Here is an 11,765-nt window from a genome sequence, read left to right on the forward strand (position 1 = left end):
TTGGTCCAAAAAGGGGGCCAAAATGAAAATTTCACCCAAAGTTGCCTAAAAATGAAAGGGAGGTCCAATGTGTCAGTTTGGGGGGTCAAAATTACGTAAAGGGCCCTTAGAAAATAAAGTATTTACCGTTCATGCTATCGAAAATTACAAAATTGCCATCGAAAATTCTCGGGAAACGATTTTTTTTTCTGAAAATTATTTTATTTACTGGTAAAAAAATTTGAAAATTTGGGCGGGAATTTGAAATTTCGTTTGAAAATTTCAAAACTTCGAAAAAAAAAAATTTGAGACCGGGAAATTATTTTATTTACTAGAAATTTTTTTCTGTACTAGACACTTTTGCTGGGCGGGAATTTAAAATTTTCAAAAAAATTTCAAAATTTGCCCGGGAATTTAAAATTTTCAAAAAATTTGATATTTTGGCCGGGAATTTGAAATTTCGTTTAAAAATTTGAAAATTTCGAAAAAAAGATTTCATTTGAAAATTTCAAAAAAATTTGAAAATTGGAATTTTTTGTGTAAGGGAAATTATTTTATTTACCGGGAAGAGATGGTTTGCTGGGCGGGAATTTGAAATTTCGTTTTCAAATTTTTAAAAAATTTTGAAACTTTGAATTTTTCGTATACTGGTAAATTATTTTATTTACCAGACATTTTTTTTTTTTCAGGGAAACGTCAGCATGTCCCGTCCAAGGGCAAGAGGGAAATAAAAAAAAAAATCTGACATTTGGACCTGCAACTAATTTTTGGGCAAGAGTGGATTTTTTTTGGGTTTACCCCCCACTTTTTGGACCCCTGGCTCAAAAATCCATAACTATATCTTACGGAGAGAAAAAGGTTGGGATTTCGCGGTTGATCTTTTGTGTTTTTTTTCTCATATTGTAAAATGATATCACTATTAATGGTGATGTATTATTCCTTATACTATATTTGTTCCATGTAGAGGTGTTTGTCCTATTTCTAAGAATTATAGGCTTTGGTATAAGCTCAATGTATCTATTTTAGGTGTGAGATATCATTCCATTCAAAACCAAGAAACCAACTCTTGGGGGTTTTAGAGGTCATTGTCTAGTGTTGTTGTTGGTAGGGGGAAGTTTTAGGATTTTTTCATATAATAAATAATGTTTGTATTGATATAAAGAAAAGATAAGAGTGAGGGATGATGATATGACTTGAGATATCGTAGTTTAAATGCACTATTTACATTTAAAATAGTCAAAACCTAACTCCTCATCCTATAAGATAAGTGTTTGAGCAATGACTACTCATTTCCAAAATAAGCTCACTTTCTTAAATTGATATTTTTGGTTAGACTTAGGTGTATGTGTTTTGTATAGATTTAAAGTGAACCACATATCTTAACAAAAAAGAAAAAAAAAAAAAAAAGTGAACCACATGTTTTCCCAGCATAAATATTTGGTGTCTCCATCTAGGAGACCTAAAGATACAATCAACAGAGGATAGGGTGTAAAATATTAAATGTATATGATGACTTGGCCCGATTAATAGTCTATCTCTACCTGTTTTGTATACACGCAATGTATGTATTCGTTGTCAGATTTATTCTATACTTCAGAGTTGAGATTTAGGGGGTGGTAATGGATAGGGATTTAGAAGCACATTTATGGACAAAGTGTCTCATAGACATTTCGAGACTTTTTAAGACATTTCAAGACATTTATCTATAGACCAAATGTCGACATTGAGTTTGTAGACAAAATGTCTTGGAGACATTTCAAGACATTTGGTTCATAGACAAAATATCTTGTAGACATTTAAAGACATTTAATCTATAGATAAAATGTCTTGGAGACATTTCAAAATATCGAGTCCATAAACAAAATGTGTAGTGGATATTATTATTAGTATTATTGTTTTAATTTTATCATTATTGTCTAATCATATGTGATAATATGTTTGTATTAATATTTCAAATATACAATTTTTGACTTCTGTAGATATATGTGGACATTGATGAACATTTGGTGGATTTTATTGTTTTAACATTATAATTGTCTTATCATATGAAATAAAACATTTTTGTTAATATTGTAAAATATATTTTTCGAAGTTTCGTAAACATCTGTGGATATTTGTGCACACTGATAGACATAGACATTTGATAAATATTTAAATATTATTAGTATTATTGACTTATCATATGAAACAACAAATTTTTATTAATACTTTAAAATTATGTTTTGTTACTTTTGTAGACATATGTGGACATTGATGGACATTCATTATTTTAATATAATATTATAGTAATATAGTAATCTAATAATAATAATAGTATAATAATAATAATATAATAGTATAATGTAGTAATATAATAATATAATATTACTATAATATAGTAATATAACAATAATATAATATTGTAATATATAAATTATTAATGTTGTTATATTATTATATATTATTAATCTAATTTGATGATAATAATAATAATGATAATAATAATAATTTTTATTATCTTCCTTACCGAAATGTCCACAGGTGTTTTCCATATTTTGAAAGGCATTCTCTCTCTAAAAGTTCTCCAAATTTACACTAAAAATGTTTCTAAATGTCCATAAACTAATTTGTCTTGAAATGTATGTAATTTCATATCTCAAACGAATAACAAAGACATTTAAAGACATTTGAAATGTCTCAAATGGATAACACAGACATCGGGAGACATTTCAAACGTCTCAAATAAATAACACAAAAATTTCAAGACATTTCAAATGTCTCAAACGAATAACAGAGACATTTCGGGACGTTTGAAATGTCTGAAACGCATAATATAGACATTTCGGGACATTTCAATTATGCCGAACCAATAACACGGACATTGAGGGACATGAAAATGCCCCCCGATGTCCTGAACCACTACCCCACCTTAGATGTTGTTCGGGAACAAAAAGGTGAAGTTTTTTACTTTTTCTTTTTTATGAAAATTGCGAAAGAAATGTTGGGTTTATTCGTCTCCAAGTGACTTACAAAGTATTCAGGAACTACGACCAATTCCTTTGGCGTATCATAGTTGTTCCCAAAATTTTCATGTGCTAATTGCAACCTTATTCGCATTACGAGGACAAAAAGAAAAGCGACAATCCTTAAAAAATTGCAATGTATCTCTTATATCGATTATTGTTGGTTTAACCCTGCATGGTATATCATCTTCCGAGCCCGACACACGTCAATACCACATTCATAGCGTCACCTTCAACAATGCACGTATATTGATGTAGATCTTAGCTAGCTTTGTAGCTAAATCAGCTGCCTTTGCTTCAACTTCTATGGTCGAAGAGGCACCTACAGATTGCACCCAAGCCATTACAAAATCTCCCTTGAAATTCCTACAAATCGCGGCTAGTCTGTCGTGTCCATTGATATATCTAGCATCAAAGTTAATTTTTAATTCCTCCCTACCAAGAGGCTATCAATTTGGGTTGTGCCCTGCTTCTTGGGTATTTTCTATATTCACTTCTTTGTTGTCTTCGAACTCTCATTTAATCTAACAACAATCAATATGATCTGCTAACTACAGTGTGATTGTTCACCAAAGTTAAATTTGTTTCTTGCTTCCATAAATACCAAGCGACACATATCCTTAGCTCAATTACCTTCTCTTCTTCATTATCCGATAACCAACCACATAATATATCAATAAAAATCCTACTCCATTCCCATCTTAATTCTAAAGGTGGACAAATCCATGTTTCTCGTGCCATACGGCATGTTCTGAATATATGATTGATATCTTCGTCTCTTCTAAATATAGAAGAAGTTTTTTGCTTGAATCATTTGGATAATTAGTCACGTATAAATTAAAAGGAGTTGATAAATTATTTTGGTAGAATAATTTAACTTTTTATTTCATTCCTTGCGGAGATACTTGACTTTAATAGTATAATAATTTGTTTATAATTTTCATTATCATTGTTGTGGCAAAAGTAATGTGATAGTGGTGTGGTGTTAGTGGCGGTCGTTGTCGTAATAGCAACGGTAGTGATGTTAAAGCTAGTGACGGAGGCATGTGCTACTGGTGATAGAAGTAGTAGTGGTGGTGTTGAAACCTTGGAGGTGTGGTGGTGGTTGAGATGTGATAGTGGTGGACGGACGGTGCTTGAGGCACGACGTTGGTGATGATGGAGGGACGATGGTGGCGTTGACATGTGATGGTGGTCAAGGTGTAATGGTGAACGTATGGTGGTGTTGGAAATATAGTGGTGGCGGTGGTGAAAGTATGGCGGTGGTGGTGGTGGAGGTATGGCGTCGGTAGTTGAAGTGTGGTGGTAATGGTGAAGCTATGGTGGTGAGTGAGGTCGGGTGGAGGTGCGTTGATTACTGAGGTGGAGGTGGTGGTAAATGGTGCGGTAGATGGTTTGTTGTGACAGTAATTGTGGTGGAGGTTTTGTTGTGGTGAAGCCGAAGTAGATACGATAAATAATTTGGTCAAGTATAATTCATGTACACGTTGAACCTAAGAAACTTAATTTTAAAGTCAAAAGGAAAAAAACATTAAAAAGAGGAATTCAAGTCCAAAAATTTTGTTTTACCAAATTTACTTTTCAATTCTTTTTTATGGTGTTGAAAACAATTTGTTTTTCTACTTAAGTAAGCAAAGACGTTACTTGTTTTTGTGTTACCAAACTTAAATATGCGAAGGTGTTGTTAAACTTAACTTCTTACAAATAAAATAGGGCTTTTTGGTTTTACCCCACAACTAAGTGGTAGTTAATTTTACCTCATTCAACAATTGGTAATTGATTTTACCTCCTTGTACTTGTTAATTTTGGTAAAGACACTAACACAATGTTTGACATGTGACAAATACATATGATTACCAAGAATAACGTCTGCTTAATGTAATTTGAGTAATTCTATTGCCTTACTTTACTATTGGATTTAGTCAAGAATACGATCTGTAAAGATTTATTTTGTCGATAAATTGTTTGATTTGTGATTCCAAATCATTTAGCCAGACATGAAGTATTTTGCCCAAAATAATAAATCCAATGTGGTAAACTCACTTGCCAATACTACAACACAAAAAAATGGGTTTTTTTTTTTTAATTTTACCTCCTCATCACTAATTGGTAATTGAGTTACCCCCCTCAATGATTAGTAAGTGAGTTTACTCCCTTGAACTTACTATCTTTAACAAAATACTGAGGTCATGTTTGTCGTAAAAGAATTGGAATCATAAATTAAATTATCTACGGACAAAATTAGTCATATCTTTTACGAAACCCAACACTAAAGTAAGACATTATAGTTACTAAATTTGTATCATTCGACCATCATTCTTGGTATTCATATTCAATTTACACACGTCAAACATCGTCTTAGTGTTCTTAACAACATTAGTAAGTTAAAGGGGAAAACTCAATTACCAATTATTGAAGGAGGCAAACTCAATTACCAATTAGTATTGAGAGGGTAAAGTTAAAACACTTTCCAAAAAAGAACCCAATTACTTATTGAGAAGGGTAACCTCCAAATCAACCTGAAGCACTCTTTTGGCATATCAGTTGCAGCCTGTTTAGTATTCTTGGCAACCAAGGGAGTATAACGTGCGGTTTCAGGCATCTTCATGCACCAGAGGCGCCCCGCTCCTATAAGTGTTATGTTGGTTTCGGTGTACCGATTCAACGAGTTGACTCAACGAGTCTATAACCGAAGCACTGCTGAAACTGATTACTACTTTGATTTTATTTGTATTTCAATCAAAAACACTTTCTTTCCAAATTAATAGAGAAAAACTAAGGAATAGAACAACTCAATATCTTTCGTATTTTTAACCGATAATGTCTGTTATCCAGAACAGATGATTCGTAGTCGAATCTCACTATCGATTTAAGATCGGAAAGATGAATTGTATTCCTTCTGTGTTTACTAATTTATTACTTTAAAATCAACATACTTCTGATTTGAAAAAATCAGAATGCCTTTGATTAAGAAATCAGATAGACTAAAAAGAAAAAGAAAAATCGGAAGATAAGAAGAAGAAGATTTTTAATCGAGGCGAGGTATTCCTCTTTCCTTAAGACAATTGACGCCCTGTATGGTACCAAAGAGTTACCGGCGTTTGTCTCCCAGGATACAACGATTAACCTTTCGATTCAATGGTACTTCGAATCAGAAAGCAGTCGAACTTGAAAGTATACTAACCTGTGACTTAATGCAAATGGACCAAACTTCTTGCTTATGAAACTCCTTGAAAACTCTGCTAAATCTTTCTCTTAGACACTCTAATATGATCTTGTAACAATGCTAGATACTCTGGAAAAAACAGAATGAAATTTGGAGTTCATTTGGATCCTATAAATAGGTTTCGAAGAGATACATTCATAAGGGACACTTCTGTTAGGTTTAGGGACGCATCTTTTGGGAGAAAGAAGTGACGAATCACTTAGTTCCAATAGTTACTTGTCCGGCTACGATTAGCACCGTCAGATCGCTGTCAAAATCTCGGAAGAAACGCCCTCCATTAGATCATGAGATGCATCCCGAAACTTATCCCGACATCTGAAGGAAATCAACCGTTAGATTAAGGTTCTGGAGATTTCCCACTCCGTGCCCGAAACGGGCTTAACCAGATCCGTTGGATCTTGCGCATTTGCCCGGAGCGAATGCCAGCCGTCTGGTCTGGGTGTGCTCGCTTTGCGTAAATGATCCCCAAACCAACTTTTCCTTATTGCGACTTAGTCCATAAATTAACCAAACATTGATCAAACTTCAGACTTGAATATCTCATTCATCCGTAATCGGATTTGAGTGATTCTTGGCTCTAAACTTAAGAGCTCGATGAGACGAACGCAATGGTGTCCTTCGTTTCTGAGTTTGACGATTTGAACTGATCCGAAATCGGCTCCGATTCCAACATGTTAAAGGCATCTCCTTTACTCACAAATTTACTTTCAATTTTTTCTTGAGGGAGCCGCCTTCAACACTTACGTGGGGGCCTTTAAAACTACCCATAAAATAAATATAGCAAAGTAGTGAGTACAATCAGTATTAGAATTACAAATAAGAAAACAATTGAACTCCTAGAGCTTCAACACCTCTTCTAATAAACTAAACTTGTATTGTGCTTAGCCATGTTTGGAGGGACAATAGATTTCCTTTCACAATACTTGATTTACTTGTGCAGCTAGGAAGTTTTATTGGCTCCCCATTTGTGTTATTTCCGAGTTCTGGTTATTGGTGCCTGCAGTTTTTAGAAAACGGCTAAGAGTGCCCTCTCTCGTAAAAAAAAAAAAGCATCTGCACATTTATGTCTGACCCAAACTCCGAGCTTCATCGATATTTTTGGTCTTTGATGTTCACTTCCATTAGGATTTTGAGACTTTCAATAGCTATCAGTGTAAGAGCATCTCCAATGGGACACTCAATCTCTAACACTTAGAGTGCCACATAGACTTTTTGGAGTTTTTGTTAAAAAATCATCTCCAATGGAACACTTTATTAGACACTCTAATATGAGGTGGACACATTTATTATAGAGTGTCTAGAGAGAGAAACTCTAAAATGAGAGTGTCTAGTTGAGACTCTCTAAGTGTTACTTTTAATTTTCAACCAATAGAAAATCTTGCTTTTTAACTACTTTTTATCTATTGAATTGAAGAAGGACATGTGTATTAAGTATAAACACTTTAGAGATCTCCATTGGAGACCAACAACAATTAGAGTGTCTCTATATTGACATTTAGGAAAGAGAATCTCTATTGGCCCTTGACAACTAGAATTTTTAGAGTGTTTGTTAGAGTGTCCCATTGGAGATGCTCTAAGAATCAGAACTATCGGTATGTTACATCGATTCAACTGTTGTTTTGGGTGATTGGAGAGTGGTTTGAAGGCTTTGAAATGGGATTTTATATTTTTATGTAGTGGTTTTGGGGATTTTGGAGATGGAGACGACGACAAAGAAGAAGCTTTGAGGATGATCTTAGTCTTTGTTATAGGTTCAAATGGAAATAAAGAAATGGACTATGAGAATGGTAAAAGGCGGTTTATAGAGAGATGAAGAGGATGACAAAAATGGAGTTTGGCTAGAGATTTGAACAGTTTACTGTTGTTCCGAAAAAAAAAATCAGTAAAATTTTTTTTTTTTGGAAGTCGATCTACGATCAGTAAATTTGAATCTGTTTTGGTTGCCCGTTGGCTAAATTTGAATCTGTTATAATTTTGTTGTTAATGTTAGTGTCCTTTACTTTTGTAATTGACATTTATTTGATTAATGGAATCTCCCGTTCAAAAAAAAAAAAATATTAAAGATGCTCGACCCTAGAATGCCCCTTGGAACGGCGGTACTAATAGAGGACGTTGTTCCAAGCGAAATGACCACAATCAAAGAGTTCTTTGGGAAGGTCCAGCTCGCATATGTAGATTGAATGTGGAAGGCCCATCTAAGTGAGGTTGGTGCTCATTTCATTTAGGTATGGAGTCTCGACTTGATGTTTTAAAGGCGTTTCGGAATAGCCAAATTGAAGGTGCCTATACAATCCCCTAATGACTTCGTTAGAGTTCTAGTTAGCAAGTTCGGTGCACAACTTAGTCGCACGCAAGTTCCAAACTTGTATGAGCATAGCAACAAGAAAAAGAAAAGATGTGTAAAGAAAGAGGAAGACGAAAAAATTACTTACATAAACTTATGAGATTTAGATAGAGAAATCTAGAGATAAAAATGTTGATTTGTAAGAGAGAGGAGCAAAGAAATGAAGGTGATTTGTAAAATATGGTTATGGGTTCCATTTATCTACTTTTTCAGTGCACTTCCACTTAATTTGCTAGTACTTTCACCATGGCTTTACTCTTGATCTTCTTAGTATCAGTTTTATAGGCAGTATTATTGCCATTTTGTTGTTGGTAGATAAGTTCTGAAGGCGCTCCCTATAATTGCTATACACCTCCCCAATTATACTAATGTGTTGGGCCAATAAAACTACTCTTGAGGGTAGTGTACTATAGTCTAACACTTAACTTCACAAATCTTGTCATTTACTCTTTTTTAGCCAAACAAATTACATTCTTTTTGTGTTAAAAGAAGCGGAACAAATTAGATTTCTTTTTTTTTTGTTAAAAGAAGCCGAACAGATTACATGTAAAAGAAAAAGGGTTATTTTTCAAAAGGCCCCCTATTTTGTCACTAGCTTCTCGCGTAGCTCCCTCCCTACCTTATCAAAAATATCCAGATAGTTCCCTTTTTTTCGTTACCGTTAGATGTGCGTTAACTCTCTTTCCTCCATCTCATCACCTCTCTCTGTCACGTTCATCTCTCTCGCCACCTTTTCTCGTTACCATTAAATGTAACACTAAGTGCCACAAAGAATATAGACAAAAGTAAAATAACTAAAAAACACAACACAAAACATTTAAAGGAATATTTCCCCTCAAGTGTTTTTTTTCCATTATATGGTGAGTGGCATATTAAATCTCACTCTTACATATCTATAGTTCACAATTTAGCAAGTAAACCCTAAACCTCATACATATGAATGTTGACATTTCATATTAAATCTCACTCTTTTATATCTATAGTTCACAATTTAATAAGTAAATTTTGCTTATTACTAAGAAACTTAAACATATAAACTTCATGTTCATTTACAAATCTTTCATATTAAAACAGACCTAGTCGGGTTAGGGCGGGAATTAGACCGAGGAACCCAGAAACTGCTCATCTATTCATCTAAGAGCATCTCCAATGCAAAACTCAAAAAAATCTTTATTCATCGTATGTGTCAAGTCTCAATTGAAATTCTCACTCTTAGGTGGCGAAAATAGAGATCTTCAATGTTTATTTTTCTCCAATGCAAAACTCTAAACTTATCTTATTTGCTTATGTGGCATAGTTATTTTTGTCAATTTAAAATTAGTTATTTAGAAAATATAGATGACTCGATTTCTATTGCTTGAAAATTTAATATTGATGAATTGGACAATTAGAGATATCTCAAAAGGTCACTCTAGAAATAGAGTATCCTCTTGAGATATCTCTATTCCACCCTCGACTTGTCATCCTAGAGATCTAAATGGAGTGTTGCACTCTCTAAAAACCATGTGGCACTCAGAGTTTCTACGATGGAGTGTTGCATTGGAGATGCTCTTACCGGAACATCTCACCCTAGAATCTAGATGCCGGACACACTTTTGGATTACGAAGTACTATAAGCGCCCCACAGTACTGCGATTGGGGCCCTTATACATACAAAATTCTTGAGAAATTATGTTGAAATGGACTTCCAAAATATTGATGCAGACACTCACGTAAGGGAGTGTTGTTCTTTGTTGGGACAAGGAAGCAAGATCTGTCAAACACGTCGCACAGTAACACTTGTTGAATAGCTGTCTAGTGGCAAACATCAACGGTCAGATTCGTATGACAAATGGTGGGACGCAAAAGTCGATCCGTGAGGAAAACCGGTGAAGGAACCGAACCGTGAGAAGTGAGATTTGGTTCCCCTAAAATCTGTAAGGGGGTAATCGGGTGCACGTGAGGAGGTGAGTGGGGTTTTAAATGCGATCGATCGATCGATCGATCGGTGACTGCATGTGAGTTGTCTTAGATTGACACGTGAAGAAGGTTAGAGAGAGAGACATTTGACTGTTGATGGGGACGTTGAGTTTGACACATGAAACCCTAACGGTTGGTCAGTGACCGTTACCATCTATTAATTGAAGTTGATGTTAATGATTGATGGTTAGTTCTATACCCGCCACACATTATTGTCCCGGGCGCCTCATTTGACCATGAATATTGAATAGCTGGTATAATTTGGCTTGGAAAGGGCGTCTAGAGCATTAGTATAGGGTGTCTGTGGAACCACCCTTGCTATCACCAGTGGCTTTTTATCGGTTCGGGCGGCATAGTCTATGGACTGAGGTGGACCATTCCTAGGTTTGGCCAAGCTAGTCTTGTCAGCCCAGTTTGGGACCAATCGGATATGTAGCCGGATCCGGTTGGGCAACAAGCCTATACTTTTGTATAACTTTCTACCATGTACAACGTGAGGGTCCTAGTTGGTAAGTGAATCTATTTCGCAATACAGAGGTCCCACGTTCAATCACATTGAAGTGCAAATCTAGGAATATTAAACTTTATTATAAATAAAGTAATTTGTGTGAGCTTTAGGCCATTTAATTTCGTCGGACTTTAGACTAGTAGTTATTCGGCAATTATCGTGTTTATCACATCGTATCGATGTAGCAATGCCTCTGTAATGACCATTGTAATCAATAATTCAAAATAAATAAATAAAATTTGTGCAACAGACAACTGTGTGGTAAAAACAATATTTTAGAATGTAAAAATATAGTCAAAACTGTTTTTAAAATGTCAGTTGTAATCAAAATATTAGTCTAAGAGGTCAACTACCGCCTGAAAATGTTTTATACTATCAAATCAATGTTGAAAGAGCCAAGTTTGAAAGGGCATTCGAGATTTGACAGTGATAAAACAAATTTTGAACTCAAAATCATATGTTGTTTAATGTACAATGTGCTATGATTATACGGTATAGTGAGTGTTATAATGTACTATAACATATTATAAAATTATAACGTCCATAAATAATAGATTACGCACATATATAATATATGTAAAATAAAAAAAATTTCCGAGCCTTGAGGGTCGGGCCTAGGTAGTCTAACGAACTCAAATCCTAACTCAACCTCAGACAACCCTAGGTCATTAGGCGCCCTAAACCGTCAATCGAAACCGAGAGAGATACAAAGGGTATGATGTAGAACTAGGATTATAAGTTAGGGTG

Source organism: Eschscholzia californica, unplaced genomic scaffold (genome assembly GCF_041429995.1).
Source record: "Eschscholzia californica isolate CP2 unplaced genomic scaffold, dmEscCali1.0.p SCAF_4, whole genome shotgun sequence".
Classification (NCBI taxonomy): domain Eukaryota; kingdom Viridiplantae; phylum Streptophyta; class Magnoliopsida; order Ranunculales; family Papaveraceae; genus Eschscholzia; species Eschscholzia californica.